Source organism: Melanotaenia boesemani, chromosome 3 (assembly GCF_017639745.1).
Source record: "Melanotaenia boesemani isolate fMelBoe1 chromosome 3, fMelBoe1.pri, whole genome shotgun sequence".
Classification (NCBI taxonomy): domain Eukaryota; kingdom Metazoa; phylum Chordata; class Actinopteri; order Atheriniformes; family Melanotaeniidae; genus Melanotaenia; species Melanotaenia boesemani.
The window spans coordinates 38990301-39008680 of record NC_055684.1 but is presented as its reverse complement, the minus strand read 5'-3'; the positions used below and the strand labels follow the sequence as shown (position 1 = coordinate 39008680).

Below are 18380 nucleotides of genomic sequence, written 5' to 3'. Positions count from 1 at the left end.
ATATTATATTATATTATATTATATTATATTATATTATATTATATTATATTATATTATATTATATTATATTATAACTTTTACTCTGAACTTGCCAAATGAGTAAAGTTGTCCTGGTGTGTGGTTTTCTTGAAGTGGAGAAATTAGCAGAAGCTCTAAAGTGGACAGAGCTGTTCGCATTTTTTTCTTACATTTCCATTTAACTGAACTGTGTTTGGTTTGGATGTCGATGCTTGATTGGAAATATGAATATTAAGGCAACTTTAACTTACAATGTCAAGGGGCTGGGCGGTCAACTTTAAAAAAAATCAATAAAAACACTACATTTTAACAGCAGTGCTTTTCTTGTCAGAAAAAGGACGAATATTAAAGAGAGCATAGAGCAGATTTACTACTCAATAAATCTGTCAACTTTTATCACAAAGAGGAAAAAAAATCAAGTTAAGGAGTGTAGATGTTTTACTATTAGAGGTAATAAAATACAATCATGAACTTTTTTTTTCAGTTAAACAAAGACAAAACTGAAATAATTATATTGCACCAGAAAAATGCATGTCTAGGAGAAAGGAGACACTTGGACCTCCTGGTTCACGGACCCCCCGAAGCTCCTGTGAACCAGGGCCTGCTGCTGGGGCCCCATTTAAGTTAAAAACCACAGGAGAGGTTTTTCATTCTACTCTAATCCACATAACTCCTATTCTCGAAATGATTATTTTTTTCTTGCACCAGAGTCCGTTGGACAAATAAATAAATGCAACCAAGGGTCTATAAGCGACCATGCCCCGGTTTATTTAGACATTAACATAAGTGAAGAGACCTTTAAAACGATGATGTGGCGGTTTCCTTCATATATCCTCAGTGATAAAGATTTTTTAAAAAGATGGAAGAGGAGATAAAATTATTTTTTGATAAGAGTGATAATAGTGAAACAAATCCAGAGTTTTTGTGGGAGGCTGCCAAGGCTTATATTCAAGGATCCCCCCTTTTCATATATGTCATATAAAAAGAAAAAGCTTTTGATGAAACAGAATAAACTGGAAAAAGACTTGAAGAAGGTGGAGTTGGCTCATAAATCTAAGGCCAATTTAATTAAAATACAAGCAGTCAGGGCTGCTTTGATTACAGTTCTCAACGAGAAAGCATCTAAATCATCGATTTATCAAAAGCAGCAATTGTATGAATACAACATGCAACATGTCCAGCAAGTATTTGGCACGATTACTAAACCAGAGAGAAACTAACAATACTATTGGAGCTATTGGAGACCATAAAGGCACAAGACATTTTGACAGAAACAAACTTAGTGCTGTGTTTGTTTCCGTCTATAAATCCCTAAACAAGTCTGAAAATATCAGTTCCAAGGATGACTTGACAAATTCTTTTCCCAGATAAAGCTACCGGCTGTAACAGAGGAACAACAAGAGGTTTTAGGCAGACCCATTGAAGAAGAGGAAATTTTGATCTCACTGATGCATAGTGGAAAACCACCAGGCCCAGACAGATTACATGTAGAACAGGGGTGCCCAAAGTAGGGCCCACGGGCCAAATTTGGCCCGCCAGCTCATTACATCTGGCCCACCATCTACAGTAGATATCAAAACTATTTGAGTATCTCAGACTTGGAAGATTGGCTCGACATTCTCACCTTGTCAGACACCTCTCTAATGTCAGCAATTTGATTTGGGAACATGCAGTGTTTTTCTTTTGTTTTCTTTTGCACTATATTTGCTTACAATTTAGTGTCTGCAATTTTTGTTTGTTGTGCTTCATGAGAATCCTGATACATTTCTGGACCTCTGGCAGCTGGTCTTGGATCACTTTGGACTGGACTCGATTCCCTTTTGTATGCAAAAGATAAAAATCAGTGTTATACTGTATGACTGCAAATGTAACATTATAGCTTGTGGTGATGATTTTTATTTATTTATTGTAGAAAAGGCTGCCTAAAGGACTGACATTCTGGCCCTTTAAGGGGCGGGGCCTAGACTAATGATGAACAGCTTGTCAGGTCAGAGGGGAGAGAAAAGAGGCGAAAACAAGAGGAGTTTCTTGCAGTCCAAAGTTTAGTGAGGCAGTTTAATTCTTCGTTTGCAGGTTTTTGTAACCCCACTTGGATGTTTGTGCATGAAGTCCAAGTAAAAGATGTTTAATGTTAGTAATACTGTTTATTTAGTAAATATACCTGTTCTCTCACTTAATTGATGCCATGCGTTGTTCACCTGAGCAGTTCATGTTTGCTACAGATGCACCTGTGTGTTCATGTAGGAAACCCTGTGTATTTGTGCCTTTATGCTGCAGTTGCACCTGTATGTTTGTATGATTAGTTAGGTGCTGATATTATGCTATTTCTGTTTTAGAACCACACCCCATGACCTCCAGTGTCCATAAGGGACAAACTGTAAAGTGGCTTAATAAACCTGCTCAAGTACCAGCGACTCGTTCTTTGATTTGAACACTCCAACCAGCACAGAACCGTCACTTTCATTTGTTTTATTTCCATTGCCTGATCAGATTTGTTTTTTTTTTGTTTTTTTTTGTTTGTTTGTTTTTTTGATGTGTTGTTGTGAAAAAAAACTAAACATGTCAAGTTGTATCAACATAGGCGACCATTTGATTTTACTAAAACCCAATAGGTCACTTAACTCGATTTCTTTATTGTCTTTCCTAATTGTTTAAACTAACTCTTAAATCAGATTGATTAGTTCTCAAATGAAGACTAAATCACACTCAGTCAACTTCAAAGACTCCACTGGTTCCAAATTAAAAGTCTGATTAATCTAAAAGTCACTTTAGAATCACATTTAACTTTGTCATACTCCTTCTAAAGATACTGAATTATTGGTGCGTCTTTAAACAGATTGGGGATCCAGAACTGCAATCTGCAGAACCGACTATGTGTCAGTAACCATCACCATTTTAACCCTAAAGCAACATGTGAAGGGTGTGCTGGTGCTGGGTTTCTTTTCCTGTACTGCATCTCACTGGTACCAACTTTAAAATCCAAACAGGGCAGAACTTTCCAGCATTGTCTAATTGTAAACGTAACACAGGAAGTAAAGCACAGAACTGCTTATAGCACAGCAACCACAAACGGTTCAATTTCAGCAAGAATCTGCTTCTCCCACAAGCCTTTGTGGTCTAGATATGTTGAGTTTTGAAAGTAGCCCCGCTTCCTCTGACAGCAACAAGTGTCCAGTTATCTTCATTAATCATTATTATCACACTACACAAGTCCTCGAGGGCCAGTGTCCTTCAGGTTTTCATTGTTTCCCTGATCCAACACACCTGACTGAAATTAATGGGTTATTGTGGAGAAGTTGACAAGAAGCTGTTGGATCCATTTGATTTTATTCAGGTGTGTTAAATCAGGGAAACAATGAAAACGTGTACTAGCTTGTACTTTGATTACTAAGGTGTACTCTCATTACTTTGATTACTGTGGTGTAGTTTGATTACTAAGGTGTACTCTCATTACTTTGATTACTGTGGTGTAGTTTGATTACTGAGATGTACTCTGATTACTTTTGACACCCCTCGTCTATGACATACTGACATACTGTGTGCAGATGTGCTCCTCAAGAAAAAGCACGTCCTCCGACCCGATCATCCTCCGTACAGTGTGCAGGACCGCCAGCCGTCTGATGGCTGATTGGCTGAAACCTGCTGATGCTCCGATGAGCCTCACTGCCCCTACTGATGGAGAACACAACTGCTGCACGTTTAAGTCATTTTCAAAGACAAAAGTTGCAATTTCAACATGTTCAAGTATCCAGAATTATTGCAACGTTAATAAATTTAGTAAGAAACCAAACCGTAAAGCTTCTAGCCTTTACTGTAGATATGTAGAAGTGGAATCACACCTTTTCACGTTAACGAATCAGGAGCTAACTTCAGCGTCGTCCATGGATTAGTAAATGAAGCTAAACCAGTGCAAGAGTCTGAGGATACATCAGGGGTCTGCAACCTTGGCAATCCAAAGAGCCATTTTTGCCTCAGCCAGCTAAATAAAACACATTTAGAGCCGCAAATGTTATGAGACCTTTTGAAAAAAAGACAACTTACAAATTTTGGTAAATATCTGCTAAAGGAAATTTGTTGTCATTTTTGAAGAACCACATTTTTCCCGGTTTTAAATTAGACACGAAGCCGCCCGTTTAGACCATGAGGAATCCCGTCAAAAGTGGCATTGAGCCGCCGCAGAGAGAAAGCAGCTTGGCCGTCTGTCCTGGTCCTGACCTGCGGTCCTATCAGCTGGTGGCTGGTTGCTAGACAACCGCCAATTAAAGAGGCGGATGAGAGGAAGAAGAAGATGCAGCAGAAAAAGAAGAGCAAGAAGATTTGTGGCGGTACAAGTAGTTAGTGGAGAGGGAACGCAGAGGAAAAACATGAAAAGAAAATCACACTGTTTTTAGTGTGTCAGCGAGCTGCTGCTTCTGGTGCTGATTCTACTGTTCGGGGGGCGCGCGCCTGATGACCGCAAAGAGGAGCTTCTGACGGGCGGGGGGAGGAGAGCCTGGCGCTGTGGTCCAACCTGGGCCCCGTTTCACAGACCCCGGTGAGTGGAATCCGTGTGTTAAACAGGCATGTGTGTGCATGCTCGTAGAAGAGACTTGGACCTGGCCGGTCTTGTGGACTGAGAGTCAGGAAGGGGAATTAAAAAAACAGGCATCCTTGGTTAGAGTGGAGAAACGGAAAGTTAGGTAAATGTTGGACATTTAAAGCTGGTAGAAACTATTTAAATATACAAAGTTAACACTATTAGCATGTTATTATAGTTAAATAAAAATGAAGACAATTCATAGTCATCTTAAATATCCATTAATAAGGAACCTTGTACACCATCAAATAAATAACTTACGTTGTTGTGTGTAGTTGTCTCATTATTCAAGCTATTCCAAGAGTGGAATGTTTGCCTCTATATTTTTTCATGAATTTTATTTATTGAAAATGGATTTGTCTTGTTCTGTCAGTGGCTGTTCGGTGGTTAATTAAAGTGCAGCTGTTAATCAATTCACATCAAACTTTATTTATAAAGCGCTTTTCTTGCTTGAAACTGCTGTGAGGAAACAATATCTTGGGGATCCGATCACACCAAGAGCCAGCCCACCCATTTCCACAGAGGCCAGCACAGCAACCACCCAGATCAGAGACCAGAGTCCACATCACAGCTGTGGGACTGCAGTGCAGGACCCCCAGCCACTGGAACAAGGCCCATCACCATGGCAACAACCCCCAGTCCAAGCAGGCAAAGCTCGTCCCCATGAGGAAAGGAATTACTGTTATACATCTTGTGTTTACATTTAGATAACACAGAACCAGTCTTTCATGATCTCAGTTATTTGTGGATGCAAACTTTATTAATTACCATGGTGCTCATTAACAAAGTCTACATTTAGGAGCAGTTGCTGCTCTGGGAAGGCTGCTGCGGGACAGATGTTACACCAGGACATGAAGTATGAGGGTGGGAGGGGGGATCAGAGTACACCCACTAGAATAAACTAGACTACACCACTGAGTACACCAGAGAGAACGATGTGCAACCGTACGTGAGTTTTGCAGTTGTAGTGCTCCATAAACATCTGTAGCGAGCTGGCAGAGGCAGTCAATGTCCACAGTCATGGAAAGAAAGAAAGAAAGAAACAAACAAACAAATAAACAAACACTTGCATGAAGAAGCCCTTTAAGTACGAATCGGAAACCAACTTCAGCGCCGTGGGTCTTGGTCCTTCCCTCGTTTCCGCTCCACTGTCTTTGTGCAGGAGGACAGATCAACGTCTCTCCATCTTTTTTGAACGCCCAGTTTTCGAATTAAATGGAGTAAATGAAGGACTATCGGGTAAGTTTTCGGATCAGAGCTTCAGCTGCGTAATGTTTGGCTCATCCTGCATTTATGCCGTTTTTCTTCAAAGCTCTGAGAAATATTTCTGCTCCAAATTGTGTTTTTTTTTTTTTTTTAATTAATTAGAAAAAAAACTCAATCTTTAGGTTGCTGCCAACTTCTGTTAGTTGTAATGAAGAAAAGGTTTTATTGAGGCAATAATAATCCCGGGTTGTAAACCATCCTGACAATATTTACAGGAGCAGGCTGCAAACATAAATGCAGTTTCTGTGAAAGTCAATAATCATACTTGTATCCTCGGTGTATAACTTTTATCTGTTAAACACGTTTACAGTAATGTTTTTAATACAGAAGAAAATACGTTTTGCGGGTGTTTGGTGGATTTTAACAAACAGCTGTGGAGAAACGGCGGCTGAAAGAGGAATAGTTAGGATTGATAGAAACAGCATAAGAAACCACAAGTAAAAACTAGATGATACCAGCTGGTATGGGAGGGATTGTCCTGATTTGTGAACCTACTTTCCGGACTACACTGAAGCATAAAAGCTTTTTATTTCAAATAAATAAAAAAATAAATAAAAAAAGAAGAAGAAGAAGAAGCCTAATTAAAAAGAAGGAAATGAGAAACCAATAATCAATTTAAACTGGTATGAAATCATGTTAGTTGCTGCTTTATGCAGGCAGAGTCCAGTTGCAGCTGGTTCAGGAGCCATTTATAACATTATCACAGGTCCTGTAAAAATGTGATGTGAATACCTGCTGATCCTAAAATAACTGAGCTACAGAGCCTTGGAAAGAGGAAAACAATCCACCAGTCTAAAAATATCAAAACTAATCAAAAAGTGATTTAAAAAAACAGAAACAGAGACAACAGCTGATGACATTGTTAAAATCTACACACCAGAGAGACAAAGCAAAACAACATAAAAAAATAGAATTTAAACCCAATCAGTCTAAAATGTATTAATAAGCTTCTTCTGGCCATAAAGCAGCTCTGTGGAGTGGATTCCTGAGGACACATTCTCCAGCCTCTGCTGGTTAATGCCCTCCTTGCCCAGGCCGGGAGTTTTTGGGAAGCCTTTTCTTGAGAGGTTTGTTCTTTCATTTATGTGGATCAGCAACATCTTGGGTTTATGGTGGTGTTTGATACGCTGCTGCAGTTTGCTTAAGAAGTTGTTTAAGTTATTAAGGTAAAGATTTCATGCATGTTTCAGATTATTTAATGTATGTGTGTTGTTTAGTTTTTTTTATTTTTCGTCCTCTGGAGAACTAGTGTAACATCTTTTGCTGAAATTTTAAAGTAAATGTTCGACTGAATCCACATGGATAACAGAGAGGGGTTAAAGCGTCAAGGCTTTAAAGGACGACACATTTTAGTAAAAACAATTTGCTCTTCAAAGAGTAATGGAACGTGAAATGGCCTGATAACAGATGAATAAACGATCAATTGAAAGCTGTGACAGTTTGTTACCTGACGGACGTTTACTGACGTCATACCGAGGCAATGCTGACGTGTGTGAGTAAATAAAGGAGGATCGTTTTTCTGTGGAAGGACGAAGCGGAACACGTGTGCAGTGTTAACCTGCTTGGTGCTTTCACATTTTTGCTAAGAAAAAGTGGAAGATTTTGCTTGTCATGGATGAACAAGACAAAGAAAAAGTAAAAATGACTGAGAAGGCTTTAGAAAAATGCACAACTTAACAAATCCAAGCACGAAGGTACAAACCATCACAGGTAACTAGCTTGATGAAAAACGTGGAGTAATTAATGGAAAAGGTTGAAAACGTTGGCACTTCGTGTGACTTCCATGGTTTGCTTCGGGAATTTACGTAAATTCAGGCTTGGAAAAATGAATGGATGAGGAGGAATTTGTGGCTGGTGAAAAGAGCTGGTTTGATCTGAAGAATAAGTTATTAAATGACTTCTTCTGGAAAGGTGAAAAATGCTCCACCTTGCTGAGGGAAAACACGGGCTGCTGGCATTTGTTGATTAATGAAGCTTTGTTTACACTCTATTTTATGCTTATATAACTTAAATTAGTGTGTGAAACTAGCATTGCCTAGCATAGCAACTTAAGGTGTGTGAATCATCATTGCTCGTCATCATGTTTGCTGGTGTATCGTTCTCCATCCTCCAAAGACTGTATATAAAAGAGCCGTCCTCTCACAAACCTACGCGAAACTCTCTTGGGGGGGATTTCTGTGTTTTTTCTCTCTCAACTGCAGTTCTGACTGGAAAATGTGGATCTCAAGTCTTTGGAGTTGACAGATGCATCAAGTCAAAGCAGTTTGGTGCCCTAATCTAGCTCACCTTCATCACTTTGCTGACGTGAGTGAAGATGCTTATGGAACAACGAGCTACCTGCTGCTGTGCTCTTCAGCTGGTGACTCTATCAACCTTGGACCAGAAATTTCCAACCATTCCATGAATGGAGCTGACTGCAGCTACGGTTGCTGTAAAATGGACAAACTACTGAGGAAAGAGCCTGAGAAAGAGCTTTTCAAATCAGTGTTTTGGACAGAAAGCACTGCTGTGTTAAAGTGTTTGAATAGTGAGAGCACCAGATTCAAGACGTTTGTAGCTAAAAGGGTCTCAACAGTCCTGGAGCACTCTCAGACATCCCAGTGGAGGTACATCAGCACTGCTCTGAATCCTACTGATCACGTCTCAAGAGGACAGACTGTCGGAGCATTTTTGAGAAACAAGAGCTTGTCATGGTTTCTGGGTTTTGGTGTGTGTTTGATCATGGTTTAGGATTTTGGTTTTTGTCATGTTTAGTTCGGTCTTGCTCTTGGTTTATAGTTCTTGGGTTTTATCATGTTCAGTTTCTGTTATGTTCATGCTTTAGGTTTTCAGTTTTGTCATGTTTGGTTTTCCCTCTTGTGTTCCTGTGGTTCCTGTTTCTGGCTCATTAGTTCACCTGGTCTAATTACTCATTCACTTCACCTGTTCCTTGTTACTCCTCCTGTGCATATATACCCCATGGTTTTCAGTTTGCTGCTGTCAGATCCTTACATGTAGTTCATTCCCCTGTCGTGTGTGGTTCCCTGTCCTGTGTTTCGAGAATAAAACCTTGTCACCAGCACAGTTCTGCCTCCTGCCTTGACTGCCTGCATTTGGGTCCTCACCTCCGCCCGCTACACGTGACAGAAGGATCTGACCAGAACCGGACCCAGCGGGCAGAATGAGCTGGCCATATAAGGAACTCTCAGAGCTCGACCATTTGGTGGACTGTTTATTCCTGGCCAAGGACTCCTACGCCAGAGATCCAGTCTGCCCGTCCGCCAGAGATCCAGTCTGCCCGTCCGCCAGAGATCCAGTCTGCCCGTCCGCCACCGCCAGAGATCCAGTCTGCCCGTCCACCAGAGATCCAGTCTGCCCATCCGCCACCGCCAGAGATCCAGTCTGCCCGTCCCCCAGAGCGCCGGTCCAAGCCTACCCGTCTGCCTGAGAACCTCCTGTCTGCGCGTCCTCCTGGTCGTCCTCCAGAGGTTCTTCCCCGGTCCGGCCGGCCTCCTGACCTGATCCTGCTGTCTGCTCATCCTCCGGATCGTCCGCCGGAGGTCCTGCCCCGGTCCGTCCGGCCCCCCGGCCGGCCTCCTGACCTGATCCTGCTGTCTGCTCAGCCTCCAGGTGGCCCCCCCTGAACTTTGTCCGGGGGCCTGTCTTGTTTTGGTCTGGACCCAGTTTCTTGCTTGACTCACAATACCAGTGGCCCAAAAGTCCAGATCCTGGAATGCTGGATACCGATGCCCCAGAGATCAAGACAGTGACTCAAGTTTATGTCATTCAGGCACAAGAGCCCAAAGATTCCCTGGATTATTGGATGGACGGCTACTCTTCCTGGACAAAGTTAAAGCGTGCTGTTGCCTCGTTTCTGAAACTGAAAGATTTGCTGAAAGAGGTGACGGCAAAGAGAAATTAACTAAAGACATTAGGAGAAGAAAACAGGATGAGTGAGTTCAAGAAAGCTTACAAAATAAAGAATCTGACATGTCAAAACCTGACAGAAGCAGAAACAGAAATTGTGAAGTACTGTCAAAAGCAAAGTTTCAAGGAAGATTTGACTATCCTCAAGAAATGTCTGAAGGTAAAGAAAAGTAGCTCACTCTATAAGCTGAGTCCAGTGCTCCTAGATGGAGTCATGAGAGTTGCTGGAAGGTTTAGCCATGCCTGACGATTCCAAACAGCCAGCCATCTTGCCCAAAGACTCGCATGTCACTAACCTTGTGCTGAGACACGTTCACAACACTACTGTTCACGCTGGAAGGAATCACATGTTGACGCAGCTTCATCAAAGATTCAGGATCCCTGGAGCCAGTGGAGTCATCAGAAGGTTCCTGTCAATGTGTTTCATGTGCAAAAGACAACATGGAACTGCTGGCAAGCAACTTATAGCAGATCCCCCAAAGTGCAGGGACCTGCCCGACGATCCTCCATTCACAAGAGTTAGGATTGATTATTTTGGCCTGTTCCACGTTAAAGGAGGAAGAGGACAAGTAAAGAGATATGGCGTCTTTTTATGTCTTGCCGTACAAGCTGTGCCTTTAGAAGTTGCATCCTCACTTGACAGTGAACAGTAAAGGAGCATCTTTTGGATGAAGGTCTCCACACCTTACTTTGTGAAGCAGAGGGGGTCATAAACAGTAGGCCCATCACAAAGGCTTCATCCGACCGCCATGATCTAGTGGCCTTAATGCCAAAATACCTCGCAGACATTTTCTGGAAACACTGGTGCAAGGAATATGTCACACAGCTTCAAGAACGTCAGCGATGGTTTACATCTGGAAGAAACTTGTGTTGGTGATGTGGCACTAATTATGGATAATACATCACCCAGAAATTCATGGCCCCTAAAAAGAATTGTGGAGACGTTTCCTGACCAACATGGTCTTTACTTTCACCTGACGAACAAAGCCAAGACCAGCGAGCTTTGCCGCCCTGTAACAAAGCTCGTTATGGCCATTCTGAAGATTGAAAAACAAGAATAAAATGACTTTATAAAGTACTTGTAATATTATTTAGGCTCCTTTGATTTAAGTTTAAACTTTTTTGGTTAATTGTTTCAAGGGTGTCAATAACAACTGGGGCCGGTAATGTAGGAGCCTAAATTCAAGATTTGGTTAAGAAATGATTTAAGTTATTAAGGTAAATTTAATGCAAATTTTCAGATTATTTAATATATATTTATTGTTTAATCTGAGTTTTAAAAAAAAAAAGAAGAAAACTTTAAAAGGTTTTATTTAATTATATGCTAGCATATTTTTGTAACTTTGGAGAGGATATTGTGGCTCAGTTCATTGCACACAGGTGGTCTTCATTTCACTAATTATGTGACTTCTGAAGCTAACTGGTTGCAGGAGCTTTCATAGCAAAGGACTGGAAATATATGCACATGGCAGTTTTCAGATCTTTATTTTAAACTTTCTTTCTTATTAAACATTTTTCATTTCACTGCAAAACTTGGACTATTTTGTGCAGATCCATAAAAAAAATGAATAAATAAAGGTTGGAATTTAAAAGTCGAAGGGGGGGGAGATTCTTTTGCAAGGCGATATAAATAATAGCAAATTATTGACAAACGTCCTTCTGTTTTGTGCATTTTCCTCTTTGTTGTAGCTTTCTCCCAGAGTGCTACTGTCATCTTGATCCAACCTCTGCTGGACTTGAGACTCTGTTGGGCTCCAGTTAAAAATGTCTTCGTCATATGTAGCAGTTACAGCAGCAATGATTTCAACTAGCAATTCTTACACCCTCTTCAAACCCATCAAACGCAGTCCCAAACGCTTCCCAGTAAAAGAAAAGAGACCAAAACCCAGCAAGGACCTCCGCCGCCCTCCAGCTCCACAGAATCTCCCTCATGCACCGGAGCTGGGATCTTACGATGAGCAGCAGGAGAATCCTGCAGACTACGACATAGGTAAGCAAGACTCCAGTAAGAAAACCCAACACACTGGTTGAGATCTTTAATGGTTTGACATGGACTGTCTTACAGGTGGTTACTATCCCGTAGAGATCGGAGACGTTTTTGTTGACCGTTACCAAGTTGTTAAGAAGTTAGGATGGGGTCATTTCTCCACTGTCTGGCTTTGCTGGGACATGGTGTAAGTAAGAATTTGAGCTTATGAGTTAGAATTGAGCATGTTTCTCCATGAGGAGACGGTAACAGTCTGACATGTTTGTTTTCATGCAGGACGAAGCGTTTTGTGGCTCTGAAGGTGGTGAAGAGCGCTCCAACCTTCACAGAGACGGCACTGGATGAGATCAAGCTTCTGAAATGTGTCAGTGGGGTTGATCTTATCGTCACTACATTTTAAACTATTATCGTTTTCTGATGAGATGTTTTTATTTTTCATATTTAACCTTTTTGCTGATGTAATGTCTTTGATTTTAAATCCGCCAGGTAAGGGACACCGACCCCAAAGATCCTAAACGTGAGCGAGTTGTGAAGCTCATGGATGACTTCAGGATCTCTGGAGCCACAGGAGAGCGTATCCTTTACAAAGATGCTCCTCCATGACTTTGCAACTCCAAGTTCAGATCTGACTTTTATGAAAAGTCCTGTTTAATGTTCACATCTTATAAATTTATTGTCATCTTTACCAAAAACCCAAGAAAGCCTTAATTACCTCCTCTATAAAAGCAGATCCTTGACTTCTCCCCAGATGTGTGTATGGTTCTGGAGGTTCTGGGCCATCAGCTGCTGAGGTGGATCGTTAAATCCAGCTACACCGGCCTCCCCCTCCGCTGTGTGAAAAGCATCCTCAGACAGGTGTTGTGCAACCACTTATTCCATCTTATTAAATCATCCCCTGACTGGGTTCTCTGTATGAAAGCCAGTATCCGTTCCTTATCACAGGTTCTGCAGGGTTTGGATTACTTGCACACTAAATGCAAGATTATCCACACAGACATAAAGCCAGAAAACATCCTCCTGAGTGTGGATGATGCTTATATTGAGAAGCTTGCAGCCAACACCAGGCTGTGGGAGCTTCCTGCGTCTCCTGCTCTCAGCAGCCCAGGTTAGTGAAACTATGTCAGAATTATTTAGCTGTATGTGTCAGTTACATCCACAGCAAGCTGTTGGTACTGGACGCAGGGCTGACAGAGGCGTTTCCTTCCTCACTGCCTCTTTTCCTGTTTTCTTCTTTCTCTTTCTTCCAGTGAACAGAGGCTCTGGAGGAAAACAGGTGTGCAACCTGAAACATATTCCTCTGTTATTTCACCAGTACGGTGTGTTTTTGGAGCTGCATTATAATTTTAGCATTTCTATCTTGATTTTCTAAGAGCTGGTTCAACTTGTTGGGGAGGCTGACGGGAGCTTTCCACAGTCTTGGAGAATGGGTAAGATGGATCTTGAATTCAGCTTTTTTATTAGTAGATTTGTTGTACCACATCCTGTAGACAGCAACAACCCATGTATGTATTGTAGAGTTTGTGAGATAAATGCAGATGTTTGGAGCTTTGCTCTGCAGTGAAGTAGAAGCAAATGAAGATCTAGAACTATTTAGTACGTTTGAAGCAGACTCCTGTAACTGGTTTGTGTCAGAGGAGACAACAGAACATTTTGCTCTTCCATCAGCTGCTGTTGTGGTTTCAGTGCAGTGTGTTGTTAGCAACCTACTCCTGCACAGCCTGCAGACTAAGTGTAAACCCTAAAGAGCCACTGCACAGATCCAGAGCTGGAGTTCTGCCCACGTCAGTGTCGAGTAGAGGAATAATTAAAAAACAACCCAGTCAGACGTTTTCAAACACAGCTCATCATTGCTTGAATTTGCACGAGTGTCTCTTCAAAACATGCATGAGGCTGAATATTCACTGGTCTACTTTCACAACTGATCGTTTCCCTCAACTGACTGCACCCTGCAGTCCAGCAAGGTCTCCGTGAGTCCCATCAAGCGTCTGGCGGGGAGAGACAGGAGCCGGGGAGGACAGAAGAGTCCGTCTGAGCACAAAGAAGACGGACGCCATGTGTCCTTCTCTGATGCTGCAGCTCCTTCAAGCACACGTAGCTCCACTTGTGGCTCAAAGCTCTCAGGTCCTGAGCTCAAGATAAGGAGGCAAAGTTTGCTGTTTGAAGACAGACTGGACTCTGCTGCAGGAAAACCTCAGAGACGTCACCATCTCATTGCCAAACCTCAGTACAGATGCTTCTGTCTCGGGCTCCAGATCAGTGTTGTTACATCAGACTCCACCTTCATCTTCCTCAGCTGGCGGTCAGTCAGGAGTTTCTTCCTCTCTGTGTGAAAACTTGCAGCTTTAAACAAATCTGTAAATTGATCAGTGTTTTCAAACGAGCTGATATGTTACCTTGATCATCACCTCAGGTTTATCCCAGTCTGACCTTCTAATCTATAAATCTTTCTACATATTTTAGGTATCAGTGACCCAGATGGACTTCTGGACCTACTGAAGCCTCAGAATGCCGACAAAATCCTCATCAAGATTGCTGACCTGGGCAATGCCTGCTGGGTGGTGAGCAATTAACCAACAAGCAGATTAACAGAAAAGTGATAATAAACTAGAGAAATCTGACTGGAAATCAAAGTGTCCTCATCTACTGCGGTTCCTCCGTTTCCCAGCCGCTCGTTTTAAGCGAACTCTGTGCAGGCAGCAGGCAGTGTTGGGAAAGTTCATTTTCAACATGAACTTGTTCAAAGTTCGGTTCACACATTTAAAAATGAACTAGTTCAGTTCATAGTTCATAATTCAAATCTTTGAACTAAGCTCACAGTTCTGAAAATGAACTAGTTCTTTTTTCCCAGTATGTTGCTGCGAGCTATTATCGTCAGATTTCCTGTTGTTGCCACCCATTCAGCATCTTTCACTCCTACAGGATAAAAACACGAGGAAAAACTTGCTTGAATGGTCTTTTTTAATTAGGAATTATTAAACTATCTGAAGTAGGAACCAGGCTGAGGTAGGAAACAAAGGATGGACCTCAAAGTGCAAAACATTTAAACATTATTTATTTATTTTTGTGAATGTTTTTTTCTGACTTGTTTGTCTAAAGAAAAGTTCTAGAACTTGGGTCATAAAAGTGCAACATTCAGCCCAAATAAAGAAGTAAAAAGCAAAACATGCAGACCATATGTCTGCATTAGTCAAGTTTCTGAAACCTGAGGGTTCCTCTTTCCTCAAAGGCTGCAGGTCTCCGACAACATCATGAGGAAGGTTTTCCATCTGCGGCTGGATGCCGGTATTTAGTTCTGGCTGCTAGAGGATCTGCTTTAGCCGCCGTTGCCACGTCTTTACATTGTTTTTAGTGACATTTAGTTCATGTACCATGGAAGGCGAGTCGGTTGCTTTATTTCAAACTGTCGTTTCAGATTTCATGTTCATGTTGTTGGTACAAATATGCTGTAGAGATCATTGAGGCAGAGGTGGTGATGCTTTCTGTGATATACTGAGAATTGATGTCAATGTTGTAAGTTGGAGTAACCCCTAGAGGGCAAACTTCCTCTGTTTGTTATTGTACTGCTTCCGCAGAAGAAGAGCTGTCTGTCGGCGCAAGCTGTCAGCATGTCATTGAGAAAATGTGTGACAAGAGCTGCAAGTAAACGGTTTACAGTTCACAGCGGTGTGCATCATTTTTTGGTCGCTATAAAACACTTTCATTGGACTTTCCTCCATTTTTCGCAATTTGATGACGCATGCGCGTGGCTGACTTTGCAAGATTTGGTGTTTTTCACCTCTATATTAAGGCCTGTTTGCGGTGTGTTTTAGCCGGGATTTTGCCTGGAAGGCTCCATGGAAATCTGGAAATACTCTTGAACAAAGTTAAACTGTGAGAGAACAGCGTTCACAAGCGGCAGAATGAGCTCGCTCATCAGGCAGAAATGCAGAACATTTAGTTCACGTTCACCCAGAATATGAACCAGTTCATGAAAGTGTAGCGCCACCTCCTACTTTCTGCGTAACTCCACCCACTGCTGAATTTTAAAAAAAGCCTAAAACTGCAGGGTTGGGGTGTGAGGTGTGGGGTGATCAGGGGGCGGAGAGTGGGCGGGGCAGGATACACAGGTAGAAATGATTGACACACAGCAGCTCAGCTCACTGGCAAGATGCAAAGCGAGATTCACAAAGCAGCTACGCCACAGAGCGTCTTTGAGGTGGAAGACTTTCCCTCCTGAATCTCCTCAGCTACACATGAACCAGGTGGTCCTGAACGTATCAGTGTTAGCCGTTAGCTGTTAGCTGTTACCTGCCTGTCAGCAGCTCTGGAAAGCTGTGGAGACTCACGGCAGGTTGTAGCAGCTGCAGGAAGTTGCTGCTGCTACGATTTGAGCTGCTGTCTGTCGACAAATGAGGATCAGCAGGTAAAGAATAAAGTCCGGTTTTACTTTTACACCCTCAGAAGCACAAATCCGTCCCATCATAGGAAGGTTTCATCAGAAATTCTGTGGAAGAACAGAAGTCTGAAACTAGTTATATCTAGTTAGTGTCATTTTTTCTGTTAATGTTGTTGAGCCATTTTCCAGGTAAAAGACAAGCTGTTGGACAGAAGGATGGAGATAAAGACAGTGGTACTGCTGTAATCATCTTGTATTCTAATAATTATTCTCTGAATATGATCAAGAGTAATGGGTAAATGACTTAACTGCAGAGGTTTTTTTAAACCAGTTGAAAAAAAAGGAAACCACAAAAATAAAATATGTTTGTCATGTGCTCGTCCTCATATATGAATCTATCTACATAACAGTATAGAACTGATGGTGTGAACACACACAGTTACGAGTATTGTCCTGTTTTCTTTCATAAAGGATGGTGCAGTGTTTCCTCTGCTGGAAGAGTTAATAAAGGAAGAGAATTTGATCCTCTGTTTTTATGGATAAGCTTTAGTTTCCACTCAGCGAGGGTAGGAAGCTTCCTGCTGTGTTTCGGTCCAGTCCTCCTCCTGGAAGTCCTCCAGGTTGCTGAGTTTAGATCTCACCTTGTCTCCAGTGTTCCTAACGTCATTCCAGATTACATTCATGAAGACATAATGTGGAGTTTCTGTAATGTTTCCATTTTTCTTGACGTTTTCCTCTCAGCACAAACACTTCACTGAGGACATTCAGACATGTCAGTATCGTTCTGTGGAGGTCCTGATTGGTGCCGACTACGACACACCAGCTGACATCTGGAGCACCGCCTGCATGGTGAGATGGCTACCTGAACACATCAGGATATTTTGGGGAAAAATCTTGTCTTTTCTTTCCTTCCATCATTTCTGCCTGTTGTTCTGGTTGGGTCGTGTGTCCTGCAGGCTTTTGAGCTGGCCACAGGAGACTATTTGTTCGACCCTCAGTCAGGAGCCGCATTCTCCCGCGAGGAAGGTGTGTGGTGTTTACATCCTCTTTTTTTATCCTTGGTTGAAAGAAATACTGTAACGAACATATCCATGTCCTTTCAGATCACATTGCCCACATCATCGAGCTACTGGGACCTCTTCCATCCCAGTTTGCCCTCTCTGGGAGAAAATCCAAACGATATTTCAACCGTAAAGGTGAAGCTGTGTGTTTAATATTCATTAAAACATTAATGTATTATTATGACATGGCAATAAAAAGTCAGTCTTGTAACCTGCTTGTAACCAGGGGAATTTCGACACATCTCGAAGCTGAAACCGTGGAGCCTGCTGGAGATCCTGCTGGAGAAGTACGAGTGGCCGCGAGAGGAAGCCGACCAGTTCAGCTCCTTTCTCTCCACCATGTTGGAGCTGCTGCCCCAGAGAAGATCCACAGCTGCTCAGTGTCTGAAACACCCCTGGATCGCCTCCGACTCATGTGGTCCAGAGGCCAGCGGACTGTCTCTGTGACATGGGACGTCCAGGCTACTCGCTTCCAACCTGCAGCTCTGCTTTCTTCTGCCGTCTGATGTGTTCATGCCTTTTCAGTTTCAGCTTCCAGCCCTTGGGGGGGGGGGGTGTTTTTATATAATCTGCCGTGTAAGTTTAAAAATTTATATGTAGCTCTAAAGGAAAATGTGTTTGAACTATTACTCCAGTAAATAAAGTGTCATGTTGAAATCTACACAGAATGTGTTTGTTAATTCCAGCTCATGGAGGTTTTCTAATTAACTCTAATAATAAGTGTGTCTAATCGTAGTGTTGCATGATCTCAGTAGATAAATACATTCAAGGATCCAGTCTGCAGCATCACAAAGAAAGCTGGACCGCAAGGCGCTGTCCAGGGTGGTGGTCCTTCCAGCCTTACCTGGCGCTGCAGAGACCTCAGAGACCTGGACCATGCACTGTTCTCAGTGCTGAGGTCGGCTAAAAGTTAACGGAGCCTGAAAACCAACCCCTACACGGAGCTTCTTCCTCCAGGCTGTACGGGCGCTAAACAAGAATGTTCCCCCACGTATCGGCTAGAACACACACTACCTCCAGACTGCATCACATGTTCATATGTGCGCCTGCTTCTGTCGTGCTCCACATCCATCCTCTGACCATCAGCATTACTTTACTGCACCTCATCTGCCCAAAATACTACCCTGTACTTATATTATTACTACAGCTGCCCTTTTGTACCATTTTTTTCTAATTTTCATTTAAAATCTG

At 42.2% G+C, this 18380-nt stretch overlaps 1 pseudogene; it reads left to right on the top strand.

The window, feature by feature from the left end:
• Positions 1-5393: 5393 nt before the first annotated feature.
• LOC121636201 lies at positions 5394-18270 on the top strand (annotated as a pseudogene).
• The last annotated feature ends 110 nt before the right edge of the window (positions 18271-18380 follow it).